Source organism: Anomaloglossus baeobatrachus, chromosome 1, assembly GCF_048569485.1.
Source record: "Anomaloglossus baeobatrachus isolate aAnoBae1 chromosome 1, aAnoBae1.hap1, whole genome shotgun sequence".
NCBI classification, from domain to species: domain Eukaryota; kingdom Metazoa; phylum Chordata; class Amphibia; order Anura; family Aromobatidae; genus Anomaloglossus; species Anomaloglossus baeobatrachus.
Genome location: NC_134353.1, coordinates 595,402,452 through 595,428,045, shown reverse-complemented (window position 1 = coordinate 595,428,045; position 25,594 = coordinate 595,402,452). Strand labels below are relative to the sequence as shown.

The following is a 25,594-nucleotide window of genomic DNA, read 5'->3' as shown; positions in this document are numbered from 1 at the left end:
TCATACAACACAGGTTTTAGGTTAGATTTAATAAATATACACACCCCACCACCTTTTTGGCCTTTCCTGTCCTTCCTAAATGTACTATAACCCTGTATGTTTGTCACCCAGTCATGGCTTTCATCCAGCCAGGTTTCCGTAATGCCCACAACATCATAATCCATGGTTGACATAAGAGTCTCCAATTCATTCATTTTGTTTGCAAGACTTCTTGCATTTGCCAGTAGACATTTAATCCTATTAACACCTTTATTACTCCTAGCCTCCCTATGTTCCTTGTATGTCCCATCCCTCCCTAATCCTTCATTGACCCCTACCGTCTCCCTGTCTCTATCTGCTCTATCTATCCCCTTATTTGCTCCACTACCCTCCCTTCCCCCCGATCCTAGTTTAAAAGCTCCTCCATCCGTCTGACCATTTTCTCCTCCAGCACAGCTGCACCTTCCCCATTGAGGTGCAGCCCGTCCCTACCGTAGAGCCTGTAGACGACTGAGAAGTCGGCCCAGTTCTCCATGAACCCGAACCCTTCCTTCCTGCACCAATTTCTAAGCCACATATTTATCTCCCTAAGCTCCCGCTGTCTTTCTAGTGACGCTCGTGGCACCGGTAGTATTTCTGAAAACACCACCTTGGAGGTCCTGGACTTCAGCTTCTCTCCTAGTTCCCTGTAATCATTTTTAAGGACCTTCCACCTGCCTCTAACTTTGTCATTAGTACCAATGTGCACCATGACCGCTGGGTTTTCCCCAGCCCCACCCAGCAATCTGTCTATCCGATCCACAATATGCCGAACCCGAGCACCCGGCAGACAACACACTGTTCGGCATTCACAGTCTCGGCGACAGATGACCCTGTCTGTCCGCCTAATTATAGAGCCCCCTACCACCAACATCTGTCTGGGCTTTGCTGCACTCCTATTTCCCTCCTTCCTACAGCAGTTGTTTTCCTGGTTGCTAGGAGCAACATCCTGCTGTAGTGACCCTAGTTCAGGCCCTTCATTCCTAATATCAGCCAAACAGGCATATTTACTAGGTTGTGCCAGGTCAGGACTAGGCTCCCTGACACTTTTCCCCCTACCTCTTCTTCTGTTACCCAGCTACCTACCTCTGGGTCCTGATCTTCCCCACTTCCACCCTCCTCCATATCACTGGCCCCAGCCAGAGAAAGCTCAGTGAGCTCTAAACTCCTCTCCAGGTTTGCAATGCCCCTTAGTGTTGCAAGCTGCTTATTTAGATCAGTTACCTTGGCTTCCAAATACGCAACATGCTTGCATCGAGTGCAGACATAGTCACCCTCGAACGGCTGCTCAAGGCATGCATACATCTGACAAGATACACACCTGGTAGCATTGTCCATGGAGCACCTATCAGTGCAGCAAACTCACTCCAGAAGTTCATTTAGCAGGGATCCACCTGAAGCGGAGACCATGCTTGTCCTGTGACACATATAGACTTGCCCTCAATTGGGAGGAATCCATGTGCCATAAACATTAGAATTTTTAAACTCGATCCAAGAATACCATGTTTTGAAAAAGACCTCATATCTGTCATGGAGAGACGCCGTCAAGTCTTCCATGTACATCAGGTCGTTTACTCTGTTCACCCACAATGATAACCTTGGAGGGGTAGAAGATCTCCACCCCAGAGGGATACATGTCCTGGCAGCCATCACCAGAAAACTTAACAGAGACCCTTTATACGCATGAACAGAGGACTCGGGTAGTTGAAGCAGGAACAGTTCCGGGCCCAGGGTCTGCGTGCATCCAGTCACATGCCTGATCACGCCCCGTACACCCCCCCCAAAACTGCTGCAGCGTGGGGCATGTCCAAAATATATGTAGAAAGTCTCCCTCCCCTACACCACACCTCCAACACTTAAGGTGGCTTTACACGCTAAAGCGTCTCAAGCACCACAGCATGACCGATAGTGACCTGATGACCCGGCAACCCTGAACAGCGGTAACGTTACTGATATCACCACTCGTCAAAGACGCCAGGTCTCAAGCAGCGCAGTATGACCAGGAGTAACCTGGTGACCCTGCAACCCTGGACAGCAGTAATGTTACTGATGTCACCACTTGTAAGAGGTGCCAGGTCTCACACACCGCAGTGTGACCCGGAGCGACCAAGCAACCCAAAACTGCGATAACGTTACTATGTCACCGCTCTTCAGAGGCTTCGGGTCTCAACCCAAAGCACAAAAGTCAGCCTACAAAAGAATTCCTGACCTTAATCTTATAGAAATGTTGTGGAAGGACCTGAAGAGGGCAATTCATGGGAAAAAACTTAAAGACATAAACAGAGTTGTTGCAGTTTTGTAGGGAGGAATGGGCTGAAATTCCTCTAAGCCGATGTAGAGGACTAAGCAACAATTATTGCAAACATAGATACAGTTATTGCTGGCCAAGGAAAGTTCACAAACTTTTGTCACTTACAAATTTGATATTGGATAATTTATTTCATTTAAAAAATTACAAATTCATATTTTTACTTATTTGTTTGATTTTGTTCTCTTTACTTTTAGGATTTGTCTGAAAATCAAATGTAGTTTTAGCTCAAATGTATCCAAAAATCTGGAAAGATCTGAAGGGTTCACAAATGTGCAAGCACTACTCTATCTACAAATAACACACATGACTGAAAAAGCAGCTGGTTGGGTTACATTTTTTAAATTAGCTATGTATCTATTCCTTCTGGATATTATGCATGTTGATTCTTCTGAATGAATTATCTTGCAGCAATCAGAATGTACTGTCAGCTATATCATATGCTTATTGTAGGATTTATATTGTTTCCCCTCACCTTAGGCATTTAAGTGTAACATTTAAGGCTTTACATGTTTCCTTTGTATATTATACACATTGGAATTTATGTTCATATTTATGTTGCTATATTTTCAAGTTCCTTGAATTAGCATCATCATCATTAGTAAAATGTTTATTCTATTTTTTGCTGTTATTTTTTGTAATAATCAGAAGAATATTTTTAATCTTTTGGTCCACAAAGCACAGGACATTGAGGCAAAGTAATCAAACAAATTTTGCAAGAAAAATCTCATTTTTTTTTTGTGCTACTTTTTACACCAATTCTCCCACCTGTTTGAAAAGTAAATGAACCTTAGAGGGAGAGTTGTGGTTTAGTATTGCCTAACGGTTTCACTACATTTTACACAAAAGTGTCGTGAATAATAGACACGTATAGTTTCTGACTCAGTACACGAGTAGCTGACAGTTGGAACAAATTCATACCTCTTAATGTATTTAGCGCATCTTACTTCTGTGGACTCTGGACCTGGACTGATGAACATGACACCCATCTAATAATAGAGGAGATGACCCTAAGGAACCACTTTATCTACACAGATGGCGGACACAGACAGAATAGGGCCCCAGTGGAAAAACAATATATGAGGCCTTTGCAGTCCAACAGCTCATCAAAATGCACAATTTCTCCTGCTTTGAAGTCGGCCTCCACAACTCTTGGGTGAGTTTGCAGCCACACAACTTACACCAATGACATCTGCCCCTGTGTACACATCCACTTATAATTACATGTAATTATTGTCGCTATCTATATAATTGCCTTATTCTGTCTGTCTGTCTTGCTCCAAAATGACGTCATTACAGTGACAACCGTCGCATTGGGCGCTCGGCTCGGCCAGGCCCCCCGCACACATTGGCCGCTCGGCCACGACCCCCGCATACTGTGCCCGCTCGGCCACGCCCCCCGCACACTTTGCCCGCTCGGCCACGACCCCCTCACACTTTGCCCGCTCGGCCACGACCCCCGCACACTTTGCCCGCTCGGCCATGCCCCCCGCACACTTTGCTTGCTTGGCCACGCCCCACACACACTTTTCCCGCTCGGCCACGCCCCCGCACACTTTGCTTGCTTGGCCACGCCCTCTGCACACTTTGCTTGCTCGGCCACGCCCCCCGCACACTTTGCTTGCTTGGTCACACCCCCCGCACACTTTGCCCGCTCGGCCACGCCCCTCGCACACATTGGGCACCTATACACCTCCCCCCAGGACTACTCCACCTATTAGACACCTCCCCCCAGGGCTACTCCTCCTATTAGACACCTCCCCCCAGGACTACTCCACCTATTAGACACCTCCCCCCCAGGACTACTCCTCCTATTATCCTCCTCTCTCTCCAGGACTACTCCTCCTATTATACTACTCTCCCCCCAGGACTACTCCTCCTATTATCCTCCTCTCCCCCCAGGACTACTCCACCTATTATACTCCTCTCCCCCCAGGACTACTCCTTCTATTATACTCCTCTCCCCCCAGGACTACTCCTTCTATTATACTCCCCTCCCCCCAGGACTACGCCTCCTATTATACCCCTCTCTCCCCAGGACTACTCCTCCTATTATACTCCTCTCGCCCCATGATTACTCCTTCTATTATACTCCCCTCCCCCCAGGACTACTCCTTCTATTATACTCCTCTCCCCTCAGGACTACTCCTCCTATTATACTCCTCTCTCCCCAGGACTACTCCTCCTATTATACTCCTCTCTCCCCAGGACTACTCCTCCTATTATACTCCTCTCCCCCTAGGACTACTCCTATTATACTCCACACACACACACCCACACAAACTGCGCAACACACACAGCACCACACACACACACAACGCTGCAGACACACAGCGCTCCACAAACAACGCAACACACACAACGCAACACACAAACACCGCTCTCACACACCCCCACACTCAGACAACACCCAGAACATTTACAGCGCCCTACACAAACACTTGGTAACTACACACAACAACCCCTAATCATACATTAACTACACAATAAATTCTAAAATACCCGATGAGTGTCTGCTTTATAATCCTCATCCTGCACCACGACTACCAACAGTGAGTACCCTGGTTCCCCTGCACCCTGCGCTCCCAAACATCACCCCACCAAACAACCTCAGAGGCCGGGGACTTCCCTACCTGCGGAGGGACTGACACCTTGCTGCTCCACACCATCCGCCACGGTACTCCTTCCAGTAGTGGCGGTACTCCCATTACCGCAACCCGCAGGTGGCGTCACAAACTTCTTCCCGGTAAATAATCCCCCTTTCAAGGATCGGAGTGAGTGCTGAGCCCGGGTCCGGACCCCTCGAGCCACAACCAATCCGGATCCGAGCACCCCAGGCTGTGCCGGGGTGGCACAGATGCATGAACAGTACATAAGCTGCTGCAAAAACTGTGCATATACAGTCGCAATTAAAATTATTATTTATAGACCACTCTCTTGACAACTCAAGAATATTATAGACCTGGAATTCAATGCCCAAAATGAATGGTCTAACAGGCTATAGTTATCCTAGAACTTCTCGTTTCATGATAATTATGCAGTCTAAACACTCTGCAGATCACCTGATGAATGAACAAAACACTCGTTTGTCAGATGAAATGATCTTTTGGGCTGCACAAAAGATTATCGATCTCTGCAGCTCATCAACTTTTGTAAACAGGACCAGTGAGTACAATGGCAGCTTATGTGCAATAATGATCTATTTATTAATTGTTCAGTGGCCCTGTGAAGTAGGATCGCCCAGTTTAAGCAGAGTATTAAACATCAAACAAGAAGATAATCGGCATTCATTAAGTGCAGCCGGTCAACCAGTGTAAGGGCTCATGCGCACGTACCTGCTGAATATTCTGCAGCGATTTGACAGCACATGTGCGCTTCAAATCGCTGCAGAAACACTGCATAATGGATGCAGGTTTTTTGTAAAAAAAAGCCGATTTCATGCGCTATGGCTGCTGCCCCCACCATAGACAGAGTGGGAGCTGCATCCAGAACGCACAAATAATTGACATGCTCATTTTATGAACGCACGGATTTGAGGCAAAATTTCAGCACCCAAATCGCTGCGTTCATAAAAGCATCGTGAGCACGGATTATGCACAATTTACATAGATTGAGCAGGGGCTTGCAGGATGCATGCATTTACGCTGCAGTGCAATACGCAGCGTAAATGCATGCAATTACGCAACGTGCGCATGAGCCCTAAACGGACTATTAGATTTCTCACAAGCACTGCCAAAAGTTGGTGTATGGCTCTGCATCACGTTTGCATAATAGCCAAAGGGGCTATAAGTACTAAAGAGATTTGTCATGATGGGGCTGATTATAGAGACAACTTCTTAAATTTGCCATTTTGCAATTAAGTTGGAGAACCCACGTGTGTTGAGCTATTTACATTGTTCTTAATTGATTTTTTTTTTTTGCAAACAGCAGAAAATTTGTAAATTTTGCAAATGAATCTAATTTACAATGGCGGTTGAATAATTTTGCTTGCAATTGTAGTGTGTCCTTCCTTCTTGATGGGCCTGTCCACTGCTATTATGCCGTGATTTATAGGACTTCCATTTTCATTTATAATAAGATATCTCTATCTTATGTACTAGTAACTACAGCATTGAGATATTAGCAGGAAAATCTTCATATCTCTATATAGTCCTTATATTGCTCTTCTCAGAGGCCGACATATAATTGGTGCAACCTGTGCGGCCACACAGGGTCCATAGGTAAGAAGGTCCCAAAGCAGGTGGAATTGGCCATTATGATTAGGTCTTGGGCTGCAAAGGACCCATATATTGTTCTTGTCTGAGTCAACCACTGGTTCTTCTGTAAAAGGAAGCCTGTGGTTCACTATGATGGATGGATGCTCTGCATATGAGCATGTAGCTGAAAATCATAGTTTTTTATGCGCTGGATTACATTTTCAGTGCCCATACATAGATGTGAGAGATATCAGTAGTTAATTGGTTGCATGATGTTTTAAAACGGTTTCAGACATAGGAAGATGTCATTGTAACTGTTTTTGCCATTTTCTGACTATTATAATTACGATTAACAATAGTGATGAACGCACACTACCATGCTCAGGTGCTCAGTACTCGTAATGAGCAGGTTGGACGCTCGGACGAGCTTGGCTCTTGTACCGAGTATAATGGAAGTCAATGGGAAACTCAAGCATTCTTCTGGAAAAATGCTCGAGTTCCCCGTGGACTTCCATTATACTCGGTACATGAGTCAAGCCCGTCCGAGCAGCCAACTGCTCATTATGGTTACGGAGCGCCTGAGAATGGAAGTGTTCGCTAATCAGAGCACCCGAGCATGGAAGTGCTCGCTCATCACTAGTTAACAAGGTTTATGTTGCTATTGCATCAGGTAATTCCAAAATCAAGCCTGACTCTCCAAACCACTGGACCAGAAGTAATAAATGAAAAAGACTGAGAACCAACCACCAGGATCTTGATATATAAAGTAAAGGCAGGGCCATACTGGCACTAAGATGCTCAATCCAAGCACACCTTCTGTTGAAAGATCGGATGCTTGGTTGCTGAAATATCTGTAATTAAAGTTGCAGAAATGTACTGCACCTTTGATGTTTGCCTTGGGGAATGGGACTTTGTGTCTTGAGTCCTCAGTGTATATTCCTCTACCTGTGTCTTGTATTGCATTTCCCCTTTTCATTATTTAAATAATCGCGCCACACTGCCATTGCTGGTTAGCCATTTGTATAGCAAAATACCATTTGTATAGCAAAATACTGGTGGTTGGTTCCCTTTAATTACAACGTTAAGTATTTCATACCACTGGGAGGTCCAAATATGTTCAGTGTCACGTTCCCGCGGGGGTAGAGTATACTCCTGCAACTTCTGCTTCGATCACCAGGCGGCGCCATGTTCCCACTGTGGATAGTGCTGGTGATAGGAGAGGAGTCAGTGCCAGTGGCTCTGGTGGGTGCAGGTTCTGCTTATCCACTAAGCTGGATTTCCCTGGGACCTGCAGTACAATTGGCTGACTGCAGGTGGCATGTACCTTCCAGCTGAAGTTACCAACATTCAGCTGCAGCCAATGGGAAGACATCACACCCTTCAAATTTCCCCTCCTGTCTGCTGATCACTGCCAGAGATAGTACCTGTCTACCTGTCTCTGACAATCCTCCTGCCTGCTGTTTTTGTACCTCGCTACCCGATCCGAATTTGACCTCTGCCTAGTTTCCTAAGTACGTCCTTGTGTGCCTGATTTTGTCCCTGTTATGCATTTCCGGGTTTGACCCTGCCTGACTACTGCTTTTCCAGGGCCCTGTGTGATTCCAAATCCCTGTATAGGGGTTTCAGGGTTCTTAGGGTCCTATTTTGTGAGTGACTTTCCTCTAGCTTTTCTGTTACAGCCAGTCTGAGTCTGTGGTTCTAGGAAGGCATTACATTCAGTTGGGAAATGTCCTTAAACCACTGTCCATTACATTTTTTTTTTATAAGAAAGCTCTGGAAATACAATACTGGTAGGAGATAATGCTTTGAAAGCCATTAGTAAGAATTTTATATAAAGTTGGAGAAAAAAAGTCCTGACTGCACAGTTAGGAGAACTAAATGATTCAAATGGATATCGGAGAAAGGGAAATGACATTGTCGTACTTGATGTCATTAGTAACCTCTTTACAAGAAATATGCTTCTATACAGAGATCAGAGTTAACAAATATGGAAATATGCAATAATCTGTAATAGAATAAGTGTCCTAGTCACACACCCACACTGGAAAGGACACATTTCCTTCTGCCACAAAACGATGAACTATGAACGCTATTGAAAAATGCATTACGGACTATAATGTGTCATGGTAAATACGTCAATTAGTATCATTGGACAGGCTAATGGTGTGTTTACTAGGAAACATATTACCCTGAACTAACTGACTCTATCTATCTGCATTATCAACACAGTCCAATAGAAGATAAATGAGCTCTTGGGCATTTGGGACTCGCTGATATATAAATGATTAAATGAATTGTGTTAAATGACCAAATCCCTTCCCCAGTAATGAAAAATGACAAATGCACTGTTGCAAATGCCATTAACACCATAAACACGACTGCCTACTGACCGTGTCATGGATTCACAGACCTTGGTTTCTGCCTGGTCTCAATGACACAAGCTGGGGGCAGAGGCAATGGTGTGAAAAATGTTTTATTGATGGATATTAAAAGGAATCTGTCAGCGGGATTTTGCTATGTAATCTGTGGACAGCATGAAGTACAGGTTAAACCACTGAATTCAGGGATTTGTCACTTTTTGGGCTGTGTGCTGTTATTTTTACACACTGAATGTTTTATCACCAGGAGATAATCACTGCCAAGACTAGTGCACACGAGCCCTGGCCCAACCTCACCCTCACCACTGATAAGCAGCTTACTGACAATATACAATGTACACAAATAGATGTGGTGTGGGCGGGAGAATCTTTCTGAGCTCTGCTACATGCTACATCTAAGAGCCCTCAATTTGTTCAAACTGCTGCACCCAGTAAACTAAGTGATACATCTGTATAATCGGTTTCTTTTCCTAACAAAAACCTATTGATAGATCCACTTTAAGAACTGTTCAAATGGTATAGTGAAAGTAATGCTGACTCAAGGCATAATTTATCCTATAAAAAGAATCTTTCACCAGGTTTTTGCTATGTAATCTGAATGCATTATATAGGGGCAGAGATTCTGATACCAATGATGTGTCACTAACTGATCTGCTTGTTGTCTTTGTGGTAAAATGACAGTTTTATCTGTTGCAGATCTAACAGTTTTCAGAATACTGAGCTCTGTATAACCCCGTCCACAACAATGATTGATAGCTTTCCATGTACTATGTAACGCTACCAATCAGTGGTGGGAACAGGGTTACGCAGAACAGGAGGACTACATGGCATCAGACAACTTCTCCTCTAGTGATAATCTCATGCTGATAAGAGATTGTAATTTGTGGGGCGCACAATGGTATGATTGGTTTTTATTGCATGTTTGAAGGAGAGGTGCATCAATTAAAAAATGGAAATTCTGGCATTTTATTTTTTTCTCTTTAAAGTGTTTAAATATTTTCCTAGATTTGTTTATATTTTATAGATTGTACTGTTATGGATGTGGCGATCCAAATACAGTGGAACCTTGGATTACGAGCATAATTGGTTCCGGGAGCGTGCTCTTAAACCAAGTTACTCTTAAGAGTGCTTTACACGCTACGACATCGCTAGCTATAGCTAGCGACGTCGTACGCACTAGCACCCGTCCCCGTCGTACGTGCAATATGCAGTGATCGCTGCCGTAGCGAACATTATCGCTACGGCAGCGTCACACGCACATACCTTGTCCGCGACATCGCTGTGATGGCCGAACAATCCCTCCTTCAAGGGGGAGGTGCGTTCGGCGTCATAGCGACGTCACTGCGGCGTCACTAAGCAGCCGGCCAATAGAAGCGGAGGGGCGGAGATGAGCGGGACGTAACATCCCACCCACCTCCTTCCTTCCTCATTGCTGGCGGGACGGAGGTAAGGAGATGTTTGTCTCTCCTGCGGTGTCACACATAGCGATGTGTGGTGCTGCAGGAACGACGAACAACATCACTACTTACCTGACAACGATTTTTTGTTATTAAACAACCTCTCCAAAACAAATGCTTTTTGGCATTTTTGCGATCGTTTTAGGTCGCTCCAGCCTGTCACACGCTGTGATGTCGCTAACGACGCTGGATGTGCGTCACAAACACCGTGACCCCGACGATATATCGTTAGCGATGTTACAAAGTGTAAAGCCCCCTTAATATCAAAGCAAATTTTCTCATAGGAAATAATTGAAACGCAGACAATTCGTTCCACAACCCAAACATATTTACTCTATTTATATAAACTTATTACAGTAATACAAAATAATGTACTGAATTCATATAAAATTATTACAGTACACTAATACAAAATACTGTACAGTAAAAAACATGTAAAACACATTGCACATTACCTTACAATAGAATTGGTGGTGTGCGGGAGGTACAATACAAGCAATGTGCTGTACTGGTTATCAATAAGAAAGTACAATACTGTGTCCACAAATGCAAATTGATAAAAATACAGTATACACTAAACAGTACTTATATCATATGTCTTCGATGTTTTCCGCACCCTCTCTGTTCCGATTGGTGATCGCTATTGCGTTCGGATTGGCCGCTTCCATCCTCTGTTCTGGCTTGTAGATCGCAGTACATTTCCGAGGGCTGAATTCACTTGTCCCGGACTGCGTGTAGCAGCAGATCATAATACAGTCCATTCTGCATCGGGACTGTAGGATGGACAAGAATCGAGAAGGATGGATAAGGATGGCTAGTAGGTTGCCTTCTCTAAAGGCAAGGCCGCCCAGTCACAACGCAGTTACGACCACCAATCGGAGCAGAGGGGGCGTGGAAAAGGCAAAGTAGATGCATGCCTATGTTACTAATCAAGATTTGAATCGTGCTATGTGACAGGGTCCCAGCAACCGCCGTATCGTTGCTGCGTCGTTGGGAAGATCTGATTGTTTGACAGCTCACTAGCGACCCTGTAGCAACGTAAAAGCGATCTTAAGGGTACCGTCACACTAAACGACCCACCGAGGAGTTCACAGGCCTGGAGGCGGGAAAAGTGACAGTTTAGTGTTGGAGGTGGAAGTGAGAGGAGTAAACACTTGAGGTGTCTAGGTCAGAGCCCAGGCACTGACAGCAAGGTTGGCAGACTGTGGTGGCTGTCTGCAGGAGTTGGTGGAACTCCGCAGAGCCGTAAGGACCGGGGTCGGGCGTCGGCCCACCGGTATCGGACCGGGGAACGGAGTGAAGCTAAGCACACAGGCAGGGTCATCGGACCCCGACCAGGCTTGGAGCCGCCGTCAATAGTCAAATCCGAATGTGACCTGAACCCCAGGGGTTTCCTAACAACCAAGTCCCGATTGAAGGCAGAGAGGATATACAGCCACCGCCACAGGCTAGAGATCCAAGGGCCAGCACCTGCGGGCAAAACAGGCACCTACGGCACCGATACGACGGGGAGCGGACTACCGGTGGGCAACCACAGGAGTCAAGAACATCTTCACAGGTGCAGGGAAAGACAGACACCATCAGCCGTCCGAGGAGAGCAAAACAACAACACTGCAGCCGGCTGTGTGACCAGTCCATCTGGCCGTGTCGGTTTACCAGAGACTTTGTCAGTGATTGTCTGAGTGAGTACACCAGTGCCGTCCGGCACTGCGCTGCGCTGTCCCTGCAACCCTGCACCCCAGCCGTCCAGCCTCCCCATTACACCACCGGGCCCTGGGATCACCAACCCCCCTACCCACGGAAGGGACAACATCCTAGCTGCACCCTACCATCTCTCCCGGGATCCCCGTTCCAGCAGCGGTGGTGCCATCATCACCACATCCCGTGGGTGGCATCACAAACTCTCTACCCAAACAAACCATCCCCTTTTCACTCACGGGTGAGGAGCGCTGCTCGAGTCCCCGGGTCCGATCCACCGCTTGAGCCACCGAGTAGCAGCAGCAGAAGCCCCGGACCCAAGCGTGGCGAGCGCGTCCCCTCCGCCCACGACACATCCAGCCTGTTTGTAAGGCTCAACTCCTGAGTCATCTCCATACAAAAGCAACTAATGTGATGTGCACGTACATTACATGATGAGAAGATGTTAGTTTGTGAACAAACACAGTAGATTTTCTGTTTTAGCCCCTTCAGGACATAGTGTCATGCGATGTTCGGTGGCATGGCGGCGTCAGACTCTTTTCACACGACAGTCTGGCAAGCAACCTGAGACTTCTGAATTGTTCAGCCAGAGCTGTGTGTCGGCTTATTGAGGTTCACTGGCCTTCAGCCCTGCAGAAGTTAATTAATGCAGACTGGTGAGCAGGTACTAGGAGCACAGGTTGTTAATAGCCACCTGCAGCTGGGTCTTTCCTATTTAAGGCATGGTATTCTTCCAGTATGTGCCGATATAGTTTCAGCATAAACTCCAACGATCCCGGTCTTTTTGGTGAACCTGTTTATGGTGATCTTTCTTGCGATATTGAGTGGTGTAAATGTTCCCCTGTTGTGTGTTTTTCTCCCCTTTTCATTGTTTCCCTGTACACATATTGTCTCTCCTTTGTGTTTTCAGTGCTGCGTGTACAAGTTTTCATACTCTCTTGCCCGTGTTGTTTTTGTGAGGTTTTGTTATTGCGGTTTCCGGCCTGCTCCAAGGGTTGGGGAGAGGGGGATTAAGATCAGGGCTCAGACAGGAGTCAGGGTCATGCTTTGGGCTTGGACCTGGCTGCCATCAAGACTACCTCCGATATAATGGACAGCGCAGGGTCTAGAGTCTGAGGGCCAACTTACGGGTTCCTGTTCTATCATTACATATCCTGTGACACATAGCTATTTTAGGCCTTGAGAACACAGGAACCTTTTTTTCTTCCATTATTGTGTTCCTAGAGCCAAAACAGTTTACTTTTTCACCTTAAGATACATGATCTGTAGGTATATGTACTAAAACATCCATTTCTACCAGTATAATTGACCAATTAGGTTAAAAATTACAATTAAAAGATGATTTCTACTGCTCATGAACGCTTCAAAGTATGTGTAAGGAGTTAATGGAAATGTTAGTGAACAAACCTGCAATGCAGTATCCCATCTACAAACCTTCCTCAGATGGGAGCCTTTGTAAACACTATGGTCCATATGTAATTTGCTGTGCGTATGCCACTGGTGCCTTAGTATAGGCTGGGGATCTATTGACTCTAATACTGTGGGCATACATTGTCAACAGTATAAAGATATAGGCAAGAAATATAGATATTGTATTCAGTTGAAGCAAGTAAAACATAACCCAGTTTTATTGCTATTACTGCATTTATATTTTGCATCCATTAGATGCGACAGTCCCGGGACTCTACCAGGCTCATCCCGAATTGCCCTGGCGCGGTGGCAATCGGGGTAATAAGGAGATAATGGCAGCCCATAGCTGCCACTAAGTCCTAGATTAATCATGGCAGGCTTCTATGAGACACCCCCCATGATTAATCTAAGTTAAAGAACATAAACACATACACCCAAAAAATCTTATTTGGACACAATGCTTTCAGCTCTGCTACATCAGAAGCTGACAGCAAGCGACCACAGATCACGACTTCTCTCTGTGAGCTCCAAGCAGCAACTGAAGTGAGTTGCGCTATCAGCGGTGATGTCACTCAGGTTACCCGTGGCCACCGCTGCATCCTCCAACTGTGACAGCAAGTCGCCCGAGTGACTGAAGTGAGCCACGTGATCAGCGGTGCTCTCACTCAGGTGATATGCGGTGTCGGGTGGAGGACTCCAGCTAGCCGCAGGTAACCTGAGTGACAGCACCGCTGATCGCGCGACTGACTTCAGTCACTCTGGGGATTTGCGGTCACCGGTGAGTCCTTCACCAGTGACCGTATATCAGGCCGCGGAACACAGACAGAGCCGCGCGATGATAATGAATTTCGGGTGAAGTTCATCCGAGTTCATTCTGATAGTGCGGCTCTGTCTGGCAGCCAGCCATGCTCTATGGGGATGTAGCAGAGCCGAGTGGGACCACACTGTCAATAATGCATCCAAAAATGCATAAAAAATGCATCCAAAATGCAAGTGTTTTGGATGCATTTTTTTTGTCAAACGCAGTGTTTACAGTTATCAAAACACTGCAGTTTGTCAAGCCACCATGCAGCGTGTGCACTTACTCTTAAACTTTGTGTGAACAGATTGGGAAAGGTCCTTTTCTGGCCTGGCATGACTGTGCCCCGGTGCACAAAGAAAGGTCCAAAAAGGCTTAGTTGAATTTGGTATCCTTTGGGATGACTTAGAGCTAAGTTTGTGAACCAGGCCCTGTATCCTGACCTAAGCCATACGAAATCACTGATGTATATACAAATCGATGAATTAGAGAAAAGATTAATTAGAATTTTGGTAAATATTTACATTAATTGTTATTACTATGGACTTGTATTTTCTCAGGAAATTGGAAAAGACTCGCTTTTAGTGTTTATTTTCTTATTTCCATCAACCAAACCAATGCAATTTGACGGTTTTCATAACTGAAAAGTTTGCGGCTGAGATTTATCCCTTGCAATTCCCATTTCATTAGTTTTTATCTCCACAATCTAAATGACCAATAAACAAACAGATTGGGCATATGGGATTCAATGACAATGAAGCTCTGGCTTCTGGTAATGTATGTCATTGCTAGTTGCTTTCTGAAATTCTTTAAACACATTTGACCCCTAAAGGTAAGATAACCAAATGTATTTACATTTATGCAAATGGTTTGGTCGGTAACTTCACAGCAACTTTACTTGATTCGCAGATTACAATTTCTGATAAAGTTTGTGACTCTGTGAAGTCAGCTAACAGTCTGTAATGGAAAACATTAAAACATATTTAGCGAAATATTTTGTTTGATGGGCACACATTAAAAGTGAATGATAAGGTGTCCTTTAAAATCCTCTAACGTTAGCACGGGGAAAGTTAGGTGCTGCCATAGCTAGAACATTAATATATTCAAAATTGTTCTCATGCACCTCACAGTACCGAAAATATAACTGACAGGTATATAATCTGCTCACACATGACAGCCCACATTCAGCCTCAGAGACTCTACCTACGGCTTACATTTTATTTCAATGGAAGGGGTAATCAGTCAAAAACAGCTACTGTGTAATGACATAGTAAAACACACAATTCTTTTATTTTTAATTTTATTTTTTTTTAATGTAAAAAATAAATAGAAGTACTCTTTTTGTAATTTTAGCTAAAGGAGTGAAATAATGGAAAAATTAGTCTACGCAAGTCCAGGAAAAAGTAAGTGTGTAACTTCAATATAAGTGGAAACATAAGCCCCAAATATTCTGCAATTATACAACTTACAGAGTAATTAAACTTATACACACATTTTATATACCGTATATATATATAATTTTTGTCCTACATGGAAAATGATGAAACTTTGCAAATCACTCTATTAGGTCATTTTCCTTTAAGAATATAATTACATACTAGAGGCTTCAAACCTCTGCTTTTCCCCAATCAATTTCCCTGTGTTCAGCTGCATTGAGATTAGAAAGTACTCATTTGGAGCACAGATATTGGCAGTGAAATGGCCGGCGCCTGTGTCTCACTAACTTTGGAGATTGTTCTGATAAGCACAACGCCTAGAGAAGGAGACAGGTGCTGACCTGTCACTGCCATCATCAGTACTCCAAAGAAATGCATTCTGATAGTGCAGGTAAAGGCTGGCTGGGGAAAAGCAGTGATTTGAAAATACTTATTTACTTAATTACGTTACAAGAATGAAGCCAAATCTCCTAATATTTGCAAAGATTCATAACTTTCATTTCTTGACAAAAAATGTATACTAAATAAAAGTTTAATCACTATTTCATCACTTTAGTTTGTCCAAATTGGAAAATTCCTTTTAAACGGTTTCCCTGTTGACAAACTACTGTCCTGCTGCAAGGAAGGACTTCGACAAATCAGAGAAGCCAAGGATTTTTTTTTCCCCACAGGATCACCAACAAGAGTAAAATTACACAATTTCCCAAGGAAATCAATGCACAATATGAAAGGTCTTCGTAGATGAGAGACACCCTTTGTATCTCCTTTCCACACCTCTATTAACACTAGAGGTCTCAAGAATTTCGAGTTCCATAGGGTTTCAATGGTAGAAATGTTAAATGACCCCTCTCTAGGACTTCTAGTGTTAAGTCAGAATTTCTTATATTTAATAATGGGTTTTCTAAACCAGACAACCTCTTTAAAGCAGTTGTCTCATAATTGCTACAACATTTGCCTGATGGGAGGTGGTGAGGCAGGAAAGGGGTGGACATGTTGGATATCATCATGCACTACTCTTATGTTACATCTCCACCAGAGTCTGGTCCTCTGACGTCTACTTTTGTCGCCAGGTGCCACTATATCCATCCTATGGGAGGCCCCAGTGATAGAACAGATGTTGGAGCCAGAAGCTCTGGACAGCGCAGGCTCGGTTTAGTCATTAAGGATGGCTGGGACCTGACAGTATGGCTGTGTGCTGTTCATTTGAAGTTATCAGCATCTTGATTCAGTCAATGAGAAAGTGAAACACCCTACTGCAGCTACCAGCTCATTGCTGGAAGCTGCCAGATATAGCTTTGTGCGCCACTGGTTAAGGTCTGTGATTTATTTTTCTGCTAAGTGTTTTGACCGTGGCTTATTTATTGACTGCCAATTTGGTACCTTTGCTGCACTCTTGGGTTTGACCAGGTTACCTGACAACTCATGTTAACCTGCACCACCGGCCAGCAGCTTATTCCAAGCACAAAGGAGCCCCTATTTAAGGCTAGGTCCCTGCAAAGGGGTTAACAGATGTAGGGCAAAGCAACCCCTGGGATCTGGTAAGTGAATTGGCTTGCGATAAGCTTGTTTTTGGTTGCCATTTTAGAGCCACCAGGCGACAACTGAAAGAGCCATTTTACACCCTAATTTACAGTGCTGGCCAAAACAAATTGGCACCCCTGCAATTCTGTCAGATAATACTCAGTTTCTTCTTGAAAATGATTGCAATCACAAATTATTTGGTATTATCTTCATTTATTTTGCTTGCAATGAAAAAACACAAACGAGAATGAAACAAAAATCAAATCATTGATCATTTCACACAAAACTCTAAAAATGGGCCAGACAAAAGTATTGGCACCCTTAGCCTAATACTTGGTTGCACAACCTTTAGCCAAAATAACTGCGAACAACCGCTTCCGGTAACCATCAATGAGTTTCTTACAATGCTCTGCTGGAATTTTACACCATTCTTCTTTGGCAAACTGCTCCATGTCCCTGAGTTTTGAAGGGTGCCTTCTCCAAACTGCCATTTTGAGATCTCTCCACAGGTGGTCTATGGGATTCAGGTCTGGACTCATTGCTGGCCACTTTAGTAGTCTCCAGTGCTTTCTATCAAACCATTTTCTAGTTCTTTTTGAAGTGTGTTTTGGGTCATTGTCCTGCTGGAAGACCCATGACCTATGAGGGAGACCCAGCTTTCTCACACTGGGCCCTACATTATGCTGTAAAATTTGTTGGTAGTCTTCAGACTTCATAATGCCATGCACATGGTCAAGCAGTCCAGTGCCAGAGGCAGCAAAGCAACCCCAAAACATCAGGGAACCTCCGTCATGTTTGACTGTAGGGACCGTGTTCTTTTCTTTGAATGCCTCCTTTTTTTTCCTGTAAACTCTATGTTGATGGCTTTTCCCAAAAAGCTCTACTATTGTCTCATCTGATCAGACAACATTCTTCCAAAACGTTTTAGGCTTTCTCAGGTAAGTTTTGGCAAACTCCAGCCTGGCTTTTTTTATGTCTCGGGGTAAGAAGTGGGGTCTTTCTGGGTATCCTACAATACAGTCCCTTTTCATTCAGACGCCGACGGATAGTACGGGTTGACACTGTTGTACCCTCGGACTGCAGGGCAGCTTGAACTTGTTTGGATGTTAGTCAAGGTTCTTTATCCACCATCCGCACAATCTTGCATTGAAATCTCTTGTCAATATTTCTTTTCCTTCCACATCTAAGGAGTCTAGCCACAGTGCCATGGGCTTTAAACTTGTTGATGACACTGCGCACCGTAGACACAGGAACTTTGAGGTCTTTGGAGATGGACTTGTAGCCTTGAGATTGCTCATGCTTCCTCACATTTTGGATTCTCAAGTCCTTAGACAGTTCTTTGGTCTTCTTTCTTTTCTCCATGCTCAATGTGGTACACACAAGGACACAGGACAGAGGTTGAGTCAACTTTAATCCATGTCAACTGGCTGCAAGTGTGATTTAGTTATTGCCAACACCTGTTAGGTGCTACAGGTAAGTTACAGGTGCTGTTAATTACACAAATTAGAGAAGCATCACATGATTTTTCAAACAGTGCCAATACTTTTGTTCACCCCATTTTTTTATGTTTGGTGTGGAATTATATCCAATTTGGCTTTATGACAATTTTTTTTTTTTTTTCATTGAAGACAAATTAAATGAAGATAATAATACCAAAGAATTTGTGATTGCAATCATTTTCAGGAAGAAACGGAGTATTCTCTGACAGAATTGCAGGGGTGCCAAAACTTTTGGCCAGCACTGTATATAGGAGACAAACTACTGAAAGATTGATTTTTTTATTCAAGGAAACATGCATGCTTTGTCAAGCTTGATTTCTTTTTGTTGGGAGAGTTGGGCAAAAAAGCTGCTGGTTACACAAGCATTTGTCCTACAGTTATTCCCTGCATATGACCAGCTTCTGATATCCTTGAAATATGCCAATAATAATAATAATAATAATAAATCTTTATTTCTATAGCGCCAACATATTCCGCAGCGCTTTACAATTCAGGAGGTTCATATACAAACAAATAACAGTTATAGAAAATACAATAATTAGAGTATGGAAAAAAAACAGACAACCCTGCTCGTAAGAGCTTACAATCTACAATGAGATGGGGGAAACAGGGTGCAAGTGCTTATTTACAATGACAATCCAGCCATCTCAAAGAAATGAGGGATAGATAAGGGATGCCTTAAGCTGGTGTCACACATAACGACGACGACAACGACGTCGCTGCTACGTCACCATTTTCTGTGACGTTGCAGCGACGTCCCGTCGCTGTCGCTGTGTGTGACATCCAGCAACGACCTGGCCCCTGCTGTGAGGTCGCCGGTCGTTGCTGAATGTCCAGCTTCATTTTTTGGTCGTCACTCTCCCGCTGTGACACACACATCGCTGTGTGTGACAGCGAGAGAGCGACGAAATGAAGCGATCAGGAGCCGGCACTGGCAGCTGCGGTAAGCTGTAACCAGCGTAAACATCGGGTAACCAAGGGAAGACCTTTCCTGGTTACCCGATGTTTACGCTGGTTACCAGCCTCCGCTCTTGCTGCCAGTGCCGGCTCCTGCACTGTGACATGTGGCTGCAGTATGCATCGGGTAATTAACCCGATGTATACTGTAGCAAGGAGAGCAAGGAGCCAGCGCTAAGCAGTGCGCACGGCTCCCTGCTCTCTGCACTGACATGTAGCTGCAGCACACATCGGGTTAATTAACCCGATGTGTACTGTACCTAGGAGAGCAAGGAGCCAGCGCTAAGCGCGGCTCCCTGCTCTCTGCACATGTAGCACAGCGACGTTATGATCGCTGCTTCTGCTGTGTTTGACAGCTAAGCAGCGATCATAACAGCGACTTACAAGGTCGCTGTTAAGTCACCGAAAATGGTGACGTAACAGCGACGTCGTTGTCGCTGTCGCTTAGTGTGACACCAGCTTTAACCATTAATGTTTGATTGACATGCAATTTAGATACTGCTATGGTACAAAAATAATAACTATAAAAATAACATTCATGTGATCCAGTTGTACCTTTAATATGTACATACTTCTTGTTCACATCACAAAAGTTTCTATAAATAATATATCTACTATTTTGACAATTGAGATTGGAGCTCATATAAGTCATAGTAGACTAGGTCATCCATAAATTGTGGTATGGAGGATAAATAGAATTAATGCATGGATTCCTGTCCAGATTCATATGGTATTCATATTTCATTTATCTTCTCTGTTTCCTTCTTGCACAGTGTACTGCATGACAGAGCATCAAGTGAGCTTGGTGGCATGGCACATGGATTTCATTAATTTAGAAGATATGAATATGCTGCAGCCAAGCAAAATCATCCAAAAGAAAACGTGTTATCATCACTCGAGATTTTTGCAGATGGTTAAGTTCATTCTTATGTGTAGTAAATTTTTTTACCTTATTTCTCTCTGCCATTTTGCTGTATACTGTATATATTTGCATTTTCAGATTTAGCACAGCTGCATGGGCATATTCAGTATTTCGCCGTCCATATGTGAAAATATATGATACGTGGAACCAATTTCCCCAGTACAGTAGTTTTCAGATTGTACTTTGGCACAACCAATGTGTTATCAGAAGGATTGCAGGTCCCCCAGTTCATTAAGTTAAGGTCCAGTCACACTAAACAACTTACCAGCGATCCCAACAACGATAGAGATCGCTGGTAAGTTGCTAGGAGGTTGCTGGTGAGATTTCACACTGCGACGCTCCAGCGATCCCACCAGCAACCTGACCTGGCAGGGATCGCTGGAGCGTCGCTACACGAGTTGCTGGTGAGCTCACCAGCAACCAGTGACCAGCCCCCAGCCAGCAGCGCCGCGTGGAAGATGCTGCGCTTGGTAACTAAGGTAAATATCGGGTAACCAACCCGATATTTACCTTCGTTACCAGCGCACGCAGCTACACGTGCAGAGAGCAGGGAGCAGCGCACACTGAGCGCTGGCTCCCTGCTCTCCTAGTTACAGCACACATCGGGTTAATTACCCGATGTGTGCTGCAGCTAAATGTGCACAGAGCAGGGAGCAGCGCACACCGGGTGCAGCTGCACAGGGTACATATATAGGGTATAGAGTACAGGGTGCAGCTGCACAGAGCAGGGAGCAGCGCACAATGCTTAGCGCTGGCTCCCTGCTCTCCTAGCTACAGCACACATCGGGTTAATTAACCCGATGTGTCCTGCAGCTACATGTGCACAGAGCAGGAGCCGGCACTGACAGTGAGAGCGGCGGAGGCTGGTAACGAAGGTAAATATCGGGTAACCAAGGACAGGGCTTCTTGGTTACCCGATGTTTACTGTGGTTACCAGCCTCCGCAGAAGCCGGCTCCTGCTGCCTGCACATTCAGTTGTTGCTCTGTCGCTGTCACACACAGCGATCTGTGCTTCACAGCAGGACAGCAACAACTAAAAAATGGCCCAGGACATTCAGCAACAACCAACGACCTCACAGCAGGGGCCAGGTTGTTGCTGGATGTCCCACACAGCGACATCACTAGCAACATCGCTGCTACGTCACAAAAGTTGTTCGTTAGCAGCGATGTTGCTAGCAATGTTGCTTAGTGTGACTGGGCCTTTACAGCCCTGTACTAAACGCTGCTGTATCTGTACATGACAATGGCCATTTACAATATATTTGGTTAACCTATGTAGATTAAGTTCTGGCCGATCTGCCACTATTTTTTCACATTGTGTTTCTCTGGCGATAAGTCATAATTTCCAGTCTACAGCCCCCTTCCAGTGGCAACAAGGGAAAGTCGTAGTACAATACTTTTTGGCCTCCTTCACAAAGACTTTTTTTCAGTGTTTTTTTTTTACTTATTTAAAAATGCCATTTTTAGTCATTTTTTCACTGCCTTTTTACAAGTGTTTTGATTGCGATGTTTGAATTTATTACCTACATTTTATTTCTGGTGTTTTATATGTCCTGTGGAGATGCAAATTAAAATACATCACATATAAAAATGCCATACTGATAAAAAATATAGCAATTCGACCCCTTCCCCCAACAAAAAAAAAAAATAAATATTGCACTTCATTTAACAAAACTGTCTAAAACAAAACCTGTTTTTGCTGCCCATAGGAAAGCAGCTTGCAGATTTATTTTATCAGTTCTTCTAAAATTAAACCTATGCCGTGTTTAGTTGCGATGGGGAACACAAATGCAGTGTTCCTTTTTACACATTCTTAAAAATCTGCCCTAAAGTTTGTTAAACCACCGTTATTACACATTCACAAATTAGTTGCAGACATTTGGATCAGATTTGGAACAGTTTCATCAAGAGTCCAACACTCCCTCTCCCTCATCTTGATGAATTGAACCCTTGAAGTATACAACAGCTACAGACTTATGCTGTGGGGAGAAGTAGCTTCAGCAGATGGTGCTTTAACTGTCAGGCCATGTGCACACCTTGAGTATTTGGTGAGATTTTACCTCTGTATTTGCAGCCAAAACCAGGAGGGGGTAAAAAATACAGAAGTGGTGCCCGTGTGTCTATTATACTTTTCCCCTTATGGTTCCACTCCTGGTTTAGCTTTACAAATACAGAGGGGAAAAAACTCAAAAAATACTCAATGTGTGCACATTGCTGTAGAATTTGTTTATTTTATGTTCATGGAGTTCCTCTAAAGTCAAAAGTGTGTCCTGATGAAGATATTGGTTGGTGTATGTCTCAAGTAAAATAATTCATTATCCAACAATGTTGAATGATTTGAAAATTAAGATCACCATTTTAAATTCAAAGAACGATATATTTAAAACAAAAAGTTTTGTTGCAGACATTTCCACTTCAGCAAATCAGTTCCAATTATCTGTATTGGTTTGTTCTTAAAGGGGTTCTGGCCTAGGCTACAAGTCTGCAGTCATTCTATGTGACTGCAGACATGTGACTCCTCACATTGCACGCACTGTACACAGTCAGGATTCTCTGGTCCCAGCACCGTGAGTGGGCAGTCAAGTGACCATAAGTATGTGTGTTATTTGTATACTTCTGGGCACATTCCGACTAGACTGTATACAACCTTGCTCAATACTGCGTCCATCTAGCTGGTATGTGGCCGCATACATGGAAATTACATACTTGCAGTCACATGCTCGCTACTCCCAATGCCAACACTGTAGCATCCTGACAGTGCACGTTGTGCGTGATGTGAGGATACACAAGTCAGCAGTCACTTAGGGGTACTTTGCACATTGCGACATAGCTAGCATCGGGTAGCAATGCCGAGCGTGATAGTACCCGCCCCCGTCGCACATGCGATATCTTGTGATATAGTGAAGACAGCCGTGCGATCAGCTGCTGTCACTGAGGTTACCCGCGGCCACCGGTGGATGCAGCGGTGGCCGCGGGTAACCTCAGTGACAGCAGCTGATCGCGCGGCTGTGTTCATTTGCTGTGTGGAGGTGACCGGAGCGGCTGTGTGTGCTGCAGCTCCGGTCACCTCCATGCAGCAGCGCTGGAAGCGACGCAGGAGCATCCTGGATTACGCCGGACAAGGAGGGCTTTTTGGGGCTGATTAAAGTGGTGAACCAGGGTATATGTGTGTGTTTTTATTTCTAATAAAGGATTTTTTTCTGGTGTGTGTGTTTATTTACTGTAACTTACAGATTAATCATGGAGGGTGTCTCATAGACGCCTGACATGATTAATCTAGGACTTATTGGCAGCTATGGGCTGCCAATAACTCCTTATTACCCCGATTTGCCAACGCACCAGGGTAAATCGGGAAGAGCCGGGTACAGTCCCAGAACTGTCGCATATAATGTATGCGGCAATTCTGGGCGGCTGTTGGCTGATATTGTTAGGCTGGGGGGCTCCCCATAACGTGGAGCTCCCCATCCTGAGAATACCAGCCTTCAGCCGTATGGCTTTATCTGGCTGGTTTTAAAAATGGGGGGAACCGCACGCCGTTTTTTTTAATTATTTAATTATTTATTTCACTACACAGTATAGACACGCCCACCGGCTGCTGTGATTGGGTGCAGTGTGACACCTGTCACTCAGAGTGGGGGCGTGTCTCACTGTAACCAATCATAGGCGCTGGTGGGCGGGGAAAGCAGGGAATACGAAATTGTTTAATGGGCGGCCGGCTTTTTCAAAACAGTAAAAGCCGCCGGAGCAGTGTGAATGCCGTGCAGCGCTGGGGATCGGGGATTGGTGAGTATATGAGAGAGGGCTGCTAACTTCAGTTACTCAGGAGATTAGCGGTCACCGGTGAGTCTTCACTGGTGACCGCTAATCAGGACGCGACACAGACACAGCCGCAGCATCACAATGAAGTCGGGTGAAGTTCACCCGAGTTCATTCTGACAGTGCGGCTCTGTCTGTGTCTGCTGTCATCTGCCATTCAGCTCTGCTACATGGCTGTCTGTGTCTGCTGTTAGCGGCCATGTAGCAGAGCTGAATGGCAGATGACATAGTAAAAACGAATCCCACATTACACACGCTTGGCAAGTCAATAAATAAAAAAAAAAAAAAAAGGTGCTCAATGCATACGTCACAGAACACATGATCTAAAGGATCGCACACAAAATTGACCAATTTAACATAGACTACTAACGCTCGTGTGACAGCAAATGAACGACCAACGTGAAATCTCATAGATCCCGTATGCAACCTGGGCGTGTCACATCGCAAATGCGATTGTACAACTAATTGCAACGTGTAAAGTGGGCTTTAGGCCCCCTTCACACGTCTGTGAAAAAACACGCACGTGTGTTACGTCCGTTTTTCGGGTCCGTTTTCCGTTTTTGTGTCCTTTTTTGTGTCCGTGTGCCATCTGTGTGAATGCCGTATGCTAGCCGTGTGTGCGTGTTGGTTGTCCGTTTATGCCTAAGAGAAATAACTGACATGTGTATGTGTTGTCCGTGTGAATGTATGCGTGTTTGTGATGCACAATGTCGTAGATACATACCCGCTGACAGCAGACAGAGTCGCGCGTAGAGAATGAACTGGGGTGAACTTCACCCGACTTCATTGTTATACAGCGGCTCTGTCTGTGTGGCGTCCTGATTAGCGGTCACCCGTGAAGGACTCGCTGGTGACCGCTAATCACCAGAGTGACTGAATGGAGTACCCCTCTCTCATACTCACCGTTCCCCGATCACCGGCGCGCCGCTGCATGGCTGTTCTCTAAACTCCGGCGGCTTTTCCTCTTTTGAAAAAGCCGGCCGCTCATTAAACAATCTCGTATTCTCTGCTTTCCCCACCCACCGGTGCCTATGATTGGTTGCAGTTAGACATGCCCCCACGCTGATTGGTTGCAGTGAGACAGCTGTCAATCACAATCAAAAGAGGAAAAGCCGCCGGAGTTTAGTGAACAGCCGTGCAGCACCGCGCCGGTGATCGGGTATCAGTAAGTATGAGAGA

The 25,594-nt window shown here is 44.8% G+C and overlaps 1 protein-coding gene across 2 annotated transcripts in view; it reads right to left on the bottom strand.

Annotated features, from left to right (window-relative positions):
• PCSK5 (proprotein convertase subtilisin/kexin type 5) overlaps positions 1-25,594 on the bottom strand; it is an 883,213-nt gene that overhangs the window by 751,908 nt on the left and 105,711 nt on the right. The window lies entirely within an intron of this gene.